Genomic DNA, 15,211 nt, shown 5'->3' on the forward strand with positions numbered 1-15,211 from the left:
GGAGGAGGGACTTGCAGGACCAAGAGGAAGCGCCATTGCTCATCCTCACCTTACCCCCTCCCTAAAGCTGTCCTCAGGTCCCAGTGGCTGAATATGCAAAGCAGGTTTTCCACCTCATTAAGATGAATTGCCAAGCTGCTTCATGTTAGTGAGTTGATTGCCCACCACTTCTCCCATCTACTAAGTTCAGACATGGTCAGATTGGAAGCAGTTGGGGATAGAGTTTGAGATATTTCCTCACACATCCATTTTTGAGAGTTAAAATTCATCTCTTAGAAGATATTTCCTATTGTTTCTGAAACCAGAGCAATAGGGCATAAATCAGGACCCATCTTTGGCCAATAATAGGCTAGGGGTGGATTTTTGGACTGTCAGGAAGAAGAAGTCCGATGACAGGTCTGCTGACTAATCAGAGGATGGAAGCTTTTGACGTACTGAGAGCACTGACAGGAACGGTGGTCACTGACAGTTCTGGACTGGGAAAATGAGGAGCCAAGCTGCAGTGAATCAGAATTTTGTTGGTGCTCGGAGGTCAGCAAGGGGTTGAGCCAAGGTTTGAGGGGCCAAAGCAGGAGATAGGGAGGGGTTTATGACTTGGAAGGGGCCTCTGCTACGCCCAGGGAAAAATTAAGGAAGGACATCCTCGAATTCCACCCACTACCAGCCCATGCAGAAAAATATGCCAAGCTTACAATTTAATGTGGGCCCCATCAATTGCCAATTAAATGCTGTCTGAAACAGGATAAGGTTGTTAAGTGAACATGAATTGTCTACTTAACAGCCTCAAATGACTCTCTGGCAAGTGGGCTGCCCAACACCACCCCTGCTGCTTATATAATTGCATTAGGAGCTGAGGCAGTCAGGTAGCCAGGGGACAAGCAGCCCATTGGATTTAATGTGCCTCAAACGCTTTCAAACCTGTTAGCAGGAGAGCTTTAAATTCAGCGCAAGATGGCTGAATGGAGGTACCTCTCAGGTATAATGGAATGGCAAATAGGCTCAAAAGATTAAATGGCTTGCCTCTGTTGCCAAATATGGGATAGACACTTTGCACTAATCAATTAGTTTTAGTTCTCTTGAACTCCATTGGCTTTCTTCTGCATTTCCTAAATTGAATAACAACATTCTGTCACTTGATAGATTTGCAGAATACTGGCAGTGACATCTTGATAAACATACTTGCAAGTTCCCTCACTCCTGCTAGATTTACGAATCATCCCTGTTAACCTGTTTAGCTAAATGTAAGTGTGTCATTATCAAAGCAAGGAGTTGAATTTATTTTATTTAATTGGAAAAGATGGTACCATTAGTGCTGAAAGATATATAGGGAATATTAGTGTCACGCTTTCTTGACAGTGCTATTAACTTGGACCTTTCAGCTTTCAAAATAATGCACCGCCTGTCAATACACAGTGCAGTTTCATCTATTTATTGTAGATGAGAAGTGGGAAGAAATATATGGGGTGACTGACTTATTTTGTGCTTCTAACTAAAAGTAGGAAAGCCTGTGGAAAATCACCTATCCCACATTCTGACACTTTGAATAAGTTACTTGATTTGATTTATGATTGCTATGTGTATTAACATACTGTGAAAAGTACTGTTTTTTGTGCGCTACATAGACAAAGCATACCCTACATAGAGAAGGAGAGAATGCAGAATATAGTGTTACAGTCAAAACTAGGGTGTAGAGAAAGATCAACTTAATTCAAGGTAGATCCATTCAAAAGTCTGATGTCAGCTGGGAAGAAGCTGTTCTTGAGTCGGTTGATACATGTCGTCAGACTTTTGTTTTTTTTTCCCAATGGAAGAAGTTGAAGGAGAGTATGTCCAGGATGTGTGGGGTCCTTAATTATTCTGGCTGCTTTTCCGAGGCAGCAGAAAGCGTAGATGGAGTCAATGGATGGGAGCCTGGTTTAAGTGATAGATTGGGCTTTGTTCACAACCCTTTGTTTCTTGTGGTCTTGGACAGAGCAAGAGCCATACCATGCTGTGATACAACCAGAAAGAATGCTTTCTATGATGCATTTGTAAAAGTTGGTGACAGTCATAGCTAACATGCCAAATTTCCTCAGTCTTCTGAGAAACTAGAGGTGTTGGTGGGCTTTCTTAACTATAGCGTCAGCATGGAGGGACCGGGGCAGGTTGTTGGTGATCTGGATGCCTAAAATCTTGAAGGTGTCAACCTTTCTACTTCATCCCCATTGATGTAGATAGGGGCATGTTCTCCTTTATGTTTCCTGAAGTCGAGGTAAGAGCGTAAGTGTGCATACATGTTTGAGAGAGAGGTGATTATGTGTTATGTGTGCAAAAGAAAAGGGAGAGAGGTGTGTGTGTGAGAAAGCATGTGTCTCAGAGAGTGTGGCAAGAGTGATTATATGTATTTGTGTGAGCAAGTATGTGCTTGTATTGTGTGTGTGTATGTGAGAGAAAGAATGTGTGCGTGTGTGTGTATGTCTAAGAGGGGTATATGTGTGTGTATGTGCGTGCCTGAGAGGTGTGTGTGTGTGTCTCTGAGAGAAAGGAATGTTTGTGCATGTGTGTGTATGTCTGAGAGGGGTATATGTGTGTGTGTGTGTGTGTCTGTGTCTGTGTCTGTGTGTGTATATGTGTGTCTGTGTAGGTGTGTGAATGAGCCTGCCTGAGAGATAGATGTGTGTGTGTGTGTTTATGTGTGTGTGTGAGTGAGTGTGCCTGAGAGAAACGGTGTGTACATGTGTCCAATATGAGAATACAGCTTTCCAAAGACACTCTTCCCATTATCCAAATGAATCCAAAGGAGCAAAATCACCCTTCCTATTAAAAATTATAAAAAAGTAAGACTTTGGTATTTCTTTTATATAAGAGAACTTTCCAATTACAATAAATGTATACTTACGAGAAAAAGAAAATATTTTATAACTTAGGTTTTTGTATGTTTGCAACTATGGGAAAATTATTATTTTTTCAATACAGTGAGAATGTTTCTCAGGTGTTCCATCGGCAGTACTTTTGGGACATCAAAAGGATTCCATGGCTGGAAAAGTTTGGGAAACTGCTATAGTGAATGAGATCCTGCCTCTATGAGATATCAGCCAATAAGAAGGCTGACAGCTCTTCAGTTCCAGCAATGCCATTGAATGTGGTGGTCACTGTTGGTATTGCAGACAGCCAGAAACAGCAAGCCGTTGCCATTGGATTAGCTGACTGTGGGCCTGAGGGTGTCAGTTCAGGAGATTCCCAGAAAGAGGCCCCCATAATATACTTGGTTGTCTGCTCACATAGTGAAAGACTCCCCCTGCTGCTGGAAAAATGCCAGTGCCAGTAGGAAGAAGCCTTTAAGTGGCCTCATTTAAGGATCTTAATTAGCCTCAGTGTTGGGCCAATTAAGGCCCATCTCACTGATAAAATGCCAATAGTAGTGGGAGGCAATAGGTTCTTCCAAACAATTTCCTGCCAACGTTCTCCAAGAGGCCCAATAAAAACCGAGCCATGGAGTTGATTTTCATTATCTTAAGGGGACGGAAAAGGTGGCAGCACAATGAAAATCTCAGTGTAATATTTCTCACCCTTTTCCTGTTCCCACACACTATCTCCCACCATTTTACTGGGGAATGTGGCAGCTCATACACTGGAGTCCTACAATGTTACTCAAACCCCAAAGTAATTTTCAGATGAGACATCATAAACAATGAACTCATGTTGAATGATTATTGCAAATTATTTTTAAAATGAACACTCAGCTGCAAATATTCAAAGCATTAGAATCTAATGGAGAAAAATATACTTTGCTTCATTTATACATAAGTTATTAACTTGGGAAATCACTGCATTGCTGCTTTAATCAGCTTCAAAGCCTTCAGAAAGCATGGCACGGCATTGACTGTTGCATTCAATTTAGCTGTCCCATTCTGTTTGTGGAAGAAAAGTGGTGCTATGTGGGAGAAACTCAGGGAGCTTCAGTAGGAACTGTCATGACTCCATTCTTACCCTGGCCATGAGGTCTGTAAGCCCAGAGTCACCTACCTTCAGTTTACTGAGGAACATTGAGAGGGATCAGCAGCGTAAATACATGGGGTTATGGGGATATGGCCTTGATGGGATTGTTGGCGGTGCAAGCTCAATGGACCAAATGGCCTCTTTCTGCACTGTAGGAATTCCATCTAATCAGAAGATTACGCAACTCAAGAGAGACTGTCACAAACCTGTGCATCTCTTTCAACAAAACTTGCAACACCCTTCTACAGTTGGCAATGCATTGCCAGTGCTGATAAAGTCATTACAGAACACAGTTTTTTTTTTGCTGAAACCTTTTGGCATGTTGATGGTGTGACAGCAGAGTTATACTGTTTTTCTTTCTGGAAATTCACACATAATTAATTTATGTTTGTTTTGGACTGAAACATCACTACGTGCAAATCCGCTCAATCTATTGAACCAGCACTGAGAAATATCTGTTGAAACATTTGTTTGCTCATTTACATAGCTCTGCTGCCACACAAAAGACCAGCTCACATACGTTCAAAGGATACACTGAAGGTAGTAAATCATTGGATTAAATTTGTCCAAAGCATATTGTTGCCACAGAATGCAAAAGTCACATGGTAAATATGTAGACAAAGACATATATGTCGTGTTTGTGAATCAACCTCTCCATTCACCTCCGAAAGCTCATGATTCCAAATAAGATTATAGGGCTTTAAGCTCGTGTTGTAAGACTTTTTACTGTGGCCACCCCTGTCCAACAGCAGCATCTCCACATCATTGGCAATAAATATGGAAAGTGGAATCACTTTGCAAAACGCTGCAGATCAAAATCACAGCTGTTTTCCTTTGACAAGAGCCACATTGCAGCAGGTCAGTATTTCAAGATTAAGAGCATTTGCAAAGTTAATGAACTGGAGCTTAGCCAAATCACTGAGCATCTAACAATACTATTGTGAGACTGTCAAAAGAAAAAGAATCATCATACAAAAGAGTGAAACCTTCACCACACTGAACAGGATTTGAACAATACAAAGCTGAAGGTAAAGATTGACACTGTGGCAAAAGTAACATGTTGCCCAGCTGAATAACATGGGAGCTAGAACTATCTGCAGTACCAGACCTTGGTACTCAGATGAACGTCATGCCTATAGCAGACAAACCATCTGCACTGAAGGTATAGCCACTTTCCATTGCACAAAGAGTAGCTTCAAGTTTCCGATAGTTGACCGGAACGTGAGACCGTTGTTAAGTTTTTGTGACAGTATCATACTGGGGTCATCCAAGTTGGTCCAGAAGTGGATGTTCTGCAACACCAGGCTCCAGAAATCAAGATTTTGTCAACTGTGATGTCATTGGTAAGCTACTAGTAATATACGACATGAGGAGAATACCATAAGCCATGAAGCAGAAAGTAGTCAATGTGGTGCACCGGATGATGACACTGGGTGTCATAACTCCCATAGACAAGACCACAGAACGGCTTTCAGCAATGGTGGCTGCAGTAAAGAGAGGTGGCATGGTCAGCATTTGCATTAACCCAATGCACTTAAATGGGGCACTGCTCAGACCTCATCATCCAATGCAGATGGTTGAGCAGGTGATAGAAGACATGCTGAATGCCAAAGTTTTCAGCATCTGGATGCAAAGTGCAGGTGCTGCCAGATTCTGCTAGACAAAGAATCTTCGAAACTTACAACATATCTGTCTCCAGTAGATAGATATCATTTTCTCCACATGTCCTATGAGATCTCCACTGCCAATGAGATCTGAGAAATATTCATTTAGGATTTCATCCACGTGTTGTGAATCTGCACATAGATGACCTTTTTGATCCTTAAGAGGCCCTACTCTATCCCTAGCTACTCTTTCGGCCTTTATGTATGGTAGGCTGTAGTAACTCTGAAGAGAAGTAGGGATGATGAATTATTGGCTATGCAATATCAGTCCATCCTGTATGGTAAGTTAATATTTGATGATGACGAATGTGCAAAACTCATGGGAAGCTTTGCACATGATACATGCAGCAGCTCTTTGAAGGTCAATCCTACAAAATCATTGTTGATGACATCCTGGTTTGGGTTGCACTATGCAGGAACATGATGTACATCTTCTTCCTGTCCTCAACAGAATCAGAACCATACAGCTGAAACTTAACCCCATTAAATACAGATTTAAGGTAATCAGATTCCTTATGTGGGTCACTTATTCACAGCCAATGATGTATACTCAGATCTAGTCGTGGCACTGATCTTCCTTGTGGACAGCATGCTTTACAGTACTTCCTTGGCATGACAAATTATCCTTCTAAGTTTATCCTTTGTTACAGTTCAATCACTGGACCTTGTTGTCTGCTCTTCCACCAGGTTGTTGAAAGATGTTGGCAGACACACAAGCCAATATTTTACGGCCTTGCTCGGGCGAGGTTTGTAAAATCCCGTCTGAAGCAAACAGAAAATTCTGTTCTGTGAACCTCGCCCGCCCAGATTTTAAGGTGGCCGTGCCAGTAAAATTCCAGCCACAGCATCTTCAACAGACTCAAACCGGCACTCTTAGCCCCACCGGTGCTAGAATATATTCAAGCACCCATACTCATATCAGCAGACACCTCCTAGCACAGATTTGGCACAGTCTGCATTCAGACTGGCAGACGTTTGCATCAAGTACCCTCACTGACGATGAGACCAGCTATGTTCAGATCGTAAAGGATCTCTTCTTTCTAGTCTTCGCCTGACTGAATTTCATGGTTCCAAGTACGGTCATCCTGTAAATGTTGAAACTGACTGTCAGTCACTCATAGCTATCTGTACTTGGCTGCTGCCCTTTCTAGAGCCTTACTACCCACTACAAACCAGGTAAATCATGAGTAGGAGATAGACATCATGAAAATAGACGTGCTGTCCTCTCATAGAATCCAGGAACTCAAAGATGCCTTTTAGGACGTCACATGCAGAAAACTGCAACATAATCATGAAGGGCTGGCTAGAGTGCTCAAGGGAGCTTCCCCATGAGCTTTGCATATTCGTCACCATTAAATATAAACTTAACATACCGATATTGCACGGCCAGTAATTTATCATCCCTACTTCCCTTCAGAGCTACTACACCCTACCATACGTAAAGGCTGAAAGAGTAACTAGGGAGAGAGTAAGGCCTCTTAAGGATCAACAAGGTCATCTATGTGTGGATCCACAAGAGATAGATGAGGTCCTAAATGAATATTTTTCATCAGTATTTATTATTCAGAAAAACATGGATGTTAGGGAACTTGGGGAAATAAAGAGTGATGTCTTGAGGAGTCTACATATTACAGAGAAAGAGGTGCTGGAAGTCTTGAAGCACATCAAGGTAGATAAATCCCTGGGACCTGATGAAGTGTATCCAAGGACTAACAGATGGAGTTTAATTTAGATGAATGTGAGGTGATGCATTTTGGTAGATTGAACCAGGGCACGACTTACTCAGTAAATGATAGGGCAATGGGGAGAGTTACAGAACAAAGAGATCTAGGGTACATGTTCGTAGCTCGTTGAAAGTGGAGTCACAGGTGGACAAAGTGATGGAGAAGGCATTTAGCATACTTGGTTTCATTAGTCAGAACATTGAATACAGGAGTTGGGACATCTTGTTGAAGTTGTACAAGACATTGGTAAGGCCACATTTGGAATACTGTATACATTTCTGGTCACCCTATTATAGAAAGGATATTATTGAACTAGAAAGAGTGCAGAAAAGATTTACTAGGATGCTGCTCGGACTTGATGGTTTGAGTTATAAGGAGAAGCTGGGTCAACTGGGACTTTTTCATCTGGACAATAGAAGGCTGAGGGGTTACCTTATAGAGCTCTATAAAATAATGAGGGGCATAGATCAGCTAGATAGTCAATATCTTTTCCCAAAGGTAGGGTATTCCAAAACTAGAGGGCATAGGTTTAAATGAGAGGGGAGAGATACAAAAGAGTCCAGAGGGGCATTTTTTTCACACAGAGGGTGGTGAGTATCTGGAACAAGCTGCCAGAGGAAGTAAGAGAGATGGATACAATTTTGTCTTTTAAAAAACGTTTAGACAGTTACATGGGTAAGATAGGTTTAGAGGGATATGAGCCAAATGCAGGCAATTGGGATTAGCTTCAGGGTTTAAAAAAAGGGCAGCATGGACAAGTTGGACCGAAGGGCCTACTTCCATGCTGTAAACCTCTATGACTCTATTTCATCAGGGCATCCTGGGTTGGAAGCAACCAGATACAGGGCCAAGTAGTCATTATATTAGCCCTCCATGTTCACAGACATGGCAAGGATAGTATCCAGATATGCATCATTCAATGCACTCACACTGCATCAAACAAAAGAACCCATGTCCATGGTTTCATGGTCACTTCTAGCAGTTGATATTTTCAAATGGAATGGTAAACAATATTTAGTCTTAGTTGATTTGTGTCCTGTGTGCTTTGAACTTGACTACATGCTCAACATGATAAGTAACATTTTCATCGTCAAACTTAAAAGACCCTTCCCACACATGGCATCCCTCAGAGGATCATAACAGAAAATGCTTGTCAATTTGTCTCCATTGAATGTAGAAACTTTGCATGCACATGGGGCTTTGAGCATATTACGAGCCACCCACTATACCAACAGTCCAATGTTCTTGCAGAACAGTCAGTGCTCTCAGCTAAATTTCTGCAATGTACAATCAGCAATGTGCTGAGGAATACTATGTTGTACCTCAGCCTGCAAAACATGCCACAGCACGGTCTGCCCATGTGAGTGCAGCAATTATTCTCCAGTCACACCAGGGCTACAATTCCCACTACCAAAGTTCTGTTGCAATCCAAACTCGAAACCAATGTGATTAGTGCCCTCATAGAATGCCGGTTAAGAGAGAATGTACCATGATTGCAATGCTCACACACTTGGTTCTCTAACACATGTCCAAACCACATGCTGCCATGGCAAGTTGACAGTGGTACACAGCCATGTCCCACAGCTGAACATTAACGTGTAGTCTTGGATGGTACTCACAATGTACAAAACTGCTGTCACCTACTACAGATAGCAGAACCAGCATCAACAGATGCCACAGTACTGCAGTCACTCAGCTTACAACACAGCACCCCTCCGTCAGTGGAAATGGAGGCTCCTCCAAAGGCTTACACAAGTGAGCACCCACTGGTCACACCGATGGAGCATTCTAGATTACCCATGTGAAAATACCAACCTGGAAACATCTGGAGCACAGTCAACTGGCACAATCACATGCTGAGGGTGTATGGCCAAATCAAACGCAATGTTTTAGCACTGCGCAACAAATTAATCAACAACTGGACTTTGTCTTTCTACTTTGCACAATGAGTGGAGCAGATGCAATGGGTTATGTATAGGGCATTGGTGAGACCGCAGCTGGAGTACTGTGTGCAGTTTTGGGCGCCGTACTTACGCAAGGATATTTTGGCCTTGGAGGGAGTGCAGAGGAGGTTTACTAGGTTGATGCCGGAGTTGAGGGGGTTGAGCTATGAGGAGAGGCTGAATAAACTAGGCTTGTACTCGTTAGAGTTTAGAAAAATGAGGGGAGATCTCATTGAGACGTATAAGATGATGAATGGGATGGATAGGATAGAGGTGGAGAGGCTCTTCCCGCTCAGAAAGGGCAGTAGGACTAGGGGGCACAGCCTCAAGATAAAGGGGGAGCGGTTTAGAACGGAGTTGAGGAGGAACTTCTTCACTCAAAGGGTGGTGAATCTCTGGAATTCTCTGCCCGTTGAGGTGGTGGAGGCTGCCTCGCTAAATATTTTTAAGATGCGGGTTGATGGGTTTTTGATAAGAGAGGGGATTAAGGGTTATGGGGAGAGGGCGGGAATGTGGAACTGAGCCACGACAGATCAGCCATGATCTTATTGAATGGCGGGGCAGGCTCGAAGGGCCAGATGGCCTACTCCTGCTCCTATTTCTTATGTTCTTATGTTCTTATGTTATCTACCAGCTGCAAGAGCTTAATCCTTGTTTCACACTATGTAAATAGTTATATGTTCTTAGCCTGTTTATTATGTTATAAAGTGGTTTGCACATAATTACTGTTTGCGCAGACTGTTACATCTCAGTACCACCAGCTGTCCGAAATTAAATAGGGAAGATGTAGACCAATTTGTCACATGATGATATGATGGCACAGTTACTTAAGAGGTCATGTGATGGAAGAACAGGAGTTCTCCCTGGGGGGCAGGCAGAGTACAAGACTGCAAGAACTGCTCAGGCCAATGAATAAACTATTGTTTGTTCTAAGTCTTTGACCATCAGTCTTTGGAATCCAGCACTTCTACGAGTACCTTAGCTTGGTAGTTGGATGTTTTGGTTTGATTATTAACATCCTCCACGTGTTCAGAATTATGTTTTCCTGGCCAAATTAGTTAAACTTGTGTTGGCTAACTTTGTTTCTAATGAGATGTTAAATATTTGATGTTACAACTGTTTTGAAATTACAGTAAAAATTTATTACCACTCATAAATTTAGTGAGATTGATTTAAATAACCAGAATCAACATCTGTTCACCCTGCCAGGTTAAGATTTTGCAGAGTTGATTTGTAGAAAGCAAAAGTCTTTTGGCTGAGAAACACATTTATCAGCCAAGTGTAAACAAGCCTTAGACCAATACATTAACCTGAGATAAAACAGGTCATATTCAATGACTTTCATATGTAACATAAATATAAAAATGTGAGATTCCCCTTTAGAATTGTGGGGCAAATTTTGGTACCATAAATCCCACAAAATTTGATCACCCACAAGAAATAATATTGCGTGGATTCTTATTTATGATTGTCCTCTTGCATGCATGAAATATATAAGCCTGTCAGAAACAATGTTCCTATGTTTTAACAAGTGCAGTATTATTCATTACTTGTCTAGTAATGAGCAAAATTGCAGTTGCATTTAACCAAAAACCATTTAAAAAACCCACGCTTCCTGAACATCCAACATGAGATAGGTCCAAGTATTACATGAATTAAATGCTGCAATCTTTCTTTGTGAATAAGTATTTCCCCTATTTAAATGTTCTTATATGGCAATTTGTCTCAGTAGCTTTTATCTATTTTTACATTTGCCTAATGTGCTTCTATCCCAGATTACCTGCTATTTCAGCTGTCTCCTCTATTCAAGAAAATGATTAATTGGTGTCAGTAATGGGCCCTGTCATTCAAAGACTGCAATGGAAATTTAATAACTTCTGGACTGATTGTGGATGCAAACTGGAGGGGGTTAAAAATTAAAAATCAGTAAAGAGTTACATTTAAAGTAACAAGTCTCAACTGTTAAAATTAGAAATTTGATCCATTCAGTGATTGATTTGCTCGATTCTTTTCTCCCCTCTTGAAGGAAGCCTTCTTCCTTGAATCAGAAAACATACCTTTCTTTCCAATACCATTTTCACAGCACATAGTTTTATCACTTCAGTGCAGCATTTTCTGAGACCGTGATCAGCAATTTGCCATTCTGTTGTTCAAAATACCTAGAGACACATGTTTTGCACAACTCATGAGCATAAGAGCATACAACATCACTCATCCTAGGCCAAGGTATCATCAACCTACTTTATAGCCAAATAATAATTTCCTTCTAATGTTTAGTTAAAGGTTAGCATGTAAGCAAATTCTTGGTGCATAACCTACATCCCTGCTCAGTTGAAAGTAAGACTCATTGTGCTGTCACACCACATCTAAAGTTAAAGTTTACTTATTAGTCACAAGTAGGCTTACATTCACATTGCAATTAAGTTACTGTGAAAATCCCCCAGTTGCCACACTCTGGCACCTGTCTGGGTACGCTGAGGGAGAATTTAGCATGGCCAGTGCACCTAACTAGCACATCTTTCGTACTGTGGGAGGAAACCGGAGCACTTGGAGGAAATCCATGCAGACACGGGGAGAACGTGCAAACTCCACACAGACAGTGACCCAAGTGGGAATTGAAGCTAGTTTCCTGGAGCTGTGGAGTAGCAGTGCTAATCACCTCTAAATTTCTTTATAGGAATTTAAAAGTGTTTCGCTTTTTTTGCCTCGATTGTTAATTGTTCCTAAAAACCTATTAGTCTTTAAAGCCCATGCAATTTGCAGCTTTGTGATCTATTTTGTTTGTATTTTTACCCTTTTTAGGCTTGGTGGTTCCAGCAGGCCTTGGCTATTCATGAAAAGTATGAAACTTCTACTTGTTACTAAAATGTTTCAGTTACATTTACTGTTTTTCCTAGGTTCAAATCCTTTCTTGTACCCAAGAGGGACATCTTAATCACTCAATCTACTCAGTTCCTGAAACAGTTTCCACAAAAAGACTATTCACAGCTTCTCCAATTCCATGATCTTGAATGCTTTCAGCATTGGATTACAGACCTGTTCAAGTGTACCTTTTGCTTGCAAAGTTAGGCACGATGGCCAATATTTTACAACTTCGCTCAGGTATGGCTCTTAAAATCTCACCCAAGGCCGATGCCCGCCCTGATTCCGGGATTATTTTTTCCTCATTTTATAGAATTATACGCTTTTTTAAAAATCTGATTTATTTATTTGACATTTTATTGCGAGAGTAGTTGTAATCCAATGTTATGTTCGGATAAATCCTTTTCTGAAGCTTCTTTTGAAGCCATAACTTGACAATATTTTTCCGTGTGTGGCTCAAGTGTTGAAATTGTGCTGTGCAATATTACTCTCAAATGCTTTATTATAATTGTGTGAAACCTACCTATTAATTTAATAAAGGAGTTACTCACTTCAATTCAATGTCGATGTCCCCTTTTCACCACTTCATTTTAAACAAGTAAGCTCTTTCATTAAAATAACAGACACAAGTTTCATGCAAGTATGTTAACAAGTGTTTTACTGATACCACACAACACAAATTCAATTAATTTGTTTAGAAAAATTAAAATCTCTCTTTAAATATTTAATGCAGAAAGCTATTAATACTAATACTCTCCAGTCCCTGGAGAGTAATTCAAATCACATTCACATGATATGATGTTACCCTGTCAACAAGTTGTAGTTATATGTTCAGGCACATTGATTCACATAACCTGCACCATTTGTCACTAATCTAACATGGTTTCCCTGGTTATGTCAATATTACAAAGTACAGTCACTGTTATAGCTCCATAACAGTTTATCATCTAACCTTTAAAGGCTAGATCCCCAGACTCAATCTTGGCTTTTGAAATTTAATAGAGTCAATGCTTGTTAATAATATCAATATATATTTGCCAGTGGGAAATAATCTTAAAGATTTAATAGCTCACAGCTGTCAGAAATATTTTTTATAATGTACAGTATAAGTAAGAAGTTAATAAGTATATCCTCAGTTATGAAATGTTGATTTTATTTTGGTACCAAAGTGGTATGGTTCTGATACAGTGCTCTGGAATTCAGGATATAGATAATTTATGATATAGTTACTTCATTTTAAAGTATTAGCCATATTTCTTGTAGAATTGATTGCTAATAGATGATGTGCCCACATCAAACATATTGCATAATTGGTATTGTAATGAGAGAAAGTCCCAGAAATTCTGCCATTCCCTCGATACGGTGCCTGACTTAGTTAAGCTTATCATAAAAATAAATGAGTTATCTGCATGACTTTAAACCAAAAAGTGCCTGAGTTCCTAAGCACTGAATGTTCACAATCTAACTGCGGTAACTGAAACTCTGAAAAAATCTTTTCTCAGCTGTCAGGATTATTTTTAAAACAAGCAATTTTTCTCAGCAAATTTATGTAAACTGCCTTTCAGCACTTTCAGGCAGGAAGATCTTTACTTCCCATTCTGCCGTCATGAAGCCCATACTGACATAGTTCACAATTGTCCCACACATGTCTTTGAAGTGGAAACATGAGGTAGAGGAAATTAATGGCTCCTGATATATTGTACCAAAGCGGAAAACCAACTGGCAGTAAACTTCCACCAGCATCTACAGACTATGTCAACTTTAAATTGGGATTATATAATGACAGAGGACCCCAAATGTATTTTAATATTCTATTAGGCAGAACATCACAGAGGACACCCTGGACAGAATAAGAGAACATGGCAGCTTTGGGATCAAGGGGACGAATGCTTGTGTGAAGTATTTGTAGCAGCGTCATAAATATATTTATAAAAAGTGTGCTTGTGATCTTTCTGTATGTAAAAGAGACAGGAAATCTTTCCAAAAACTTGTTGACAAACAAAAAAATGATATACCATATTTGATTAAATATTCTTTAAGATAATGTACAATCAAACTGAAACAAATTATAGACTGTGCTTAAATCTCCCAATTGGCCTAATTTAGGTCATTTTGGATTTTTAATTTGATGGGGCTCTTCTTCAGAATGCCTTTCACTCAGCATTTTCCCACAAAGTAGCTCCCTGTCACAAAGCTGGTGAATTAAGATCCCCCACTAAATGAAGTTCCCTGCCAGCGAGAAAATAGAACATTCAGTTTTATGAATGTTATCAATGGCATGCACCCAGCGAGTTGCATTTCTTCTATGACTTTGTGGTCACTTGATGCTGAATTCACTTTGGACAGAAGTTCCACCTTACACAACTGCTGGCCATTCAGACAAGCTGACAACTCTACAATCCGTCCAGGCACAGCACTGCAGTAGCCAGAAGAGCAAGAAGTCTCACAACACCAGGTTAAAGTCCAACAGGTTTATTTGGCAGCAGAGGCCTTTGGAGTGTCGCTCCTTCTTCAGGTGACTGAGGAGTTGTATTACAAAGGCATTGTGAACACAACTCCTCACTCACCTGAAGTAGGAGCCACACTCTGAAAGCCTGTGCTACCAGATAAACCTATTGGACTTTTTTTTTATTTAATCATCTTATAAATTCAGTCACAAAATGATTATGTTGCAACAGCTCTTAATTCACAATATTTATAAAAGCAAAAAATGTCCCTAAAACAGGCAGCTTTCATGATCATTGAAAGGGTGATGAGCATTCTCCTAGCAATGGATGTGACGCACCGTTTCAAAATGAGAACTGGGAAGCTGTTGCTTTTTCTCCATTGAAATGTATGTACACGGTCTAATGAACAATAGTTTTACTAAGACATAGATAACAACAAATCCATATCATTTGATGCTACTTACGGCCAACAGCTGTTTCTGTCTGCTTGTACAATGCAACCAATTAATCATTCAGATATTGCACCAAATCCACTTACTAACAATGAGCGGAATCTTCCAGTCCCACCATCAGTAGGAGCTTAATTTGGTGGG

The sequence above is a fragment of the Carcharhinus amblyrhynchos genome, chromosome 4 (assembly GCF_965287045.1).
Source record: "Carcharhinus amblyrhynchos chromosome 4, sCarAmb.v2.hapA, whole genome shotgun sequence".
NCBI classification, from domain to species: Eukaryota; Metazoa; Chordata; class Chondrichthyes; order Carcharhiniformes; family Carcharhinidae; genus Carcharhinus; species Carcharhinus amblyrhynchos.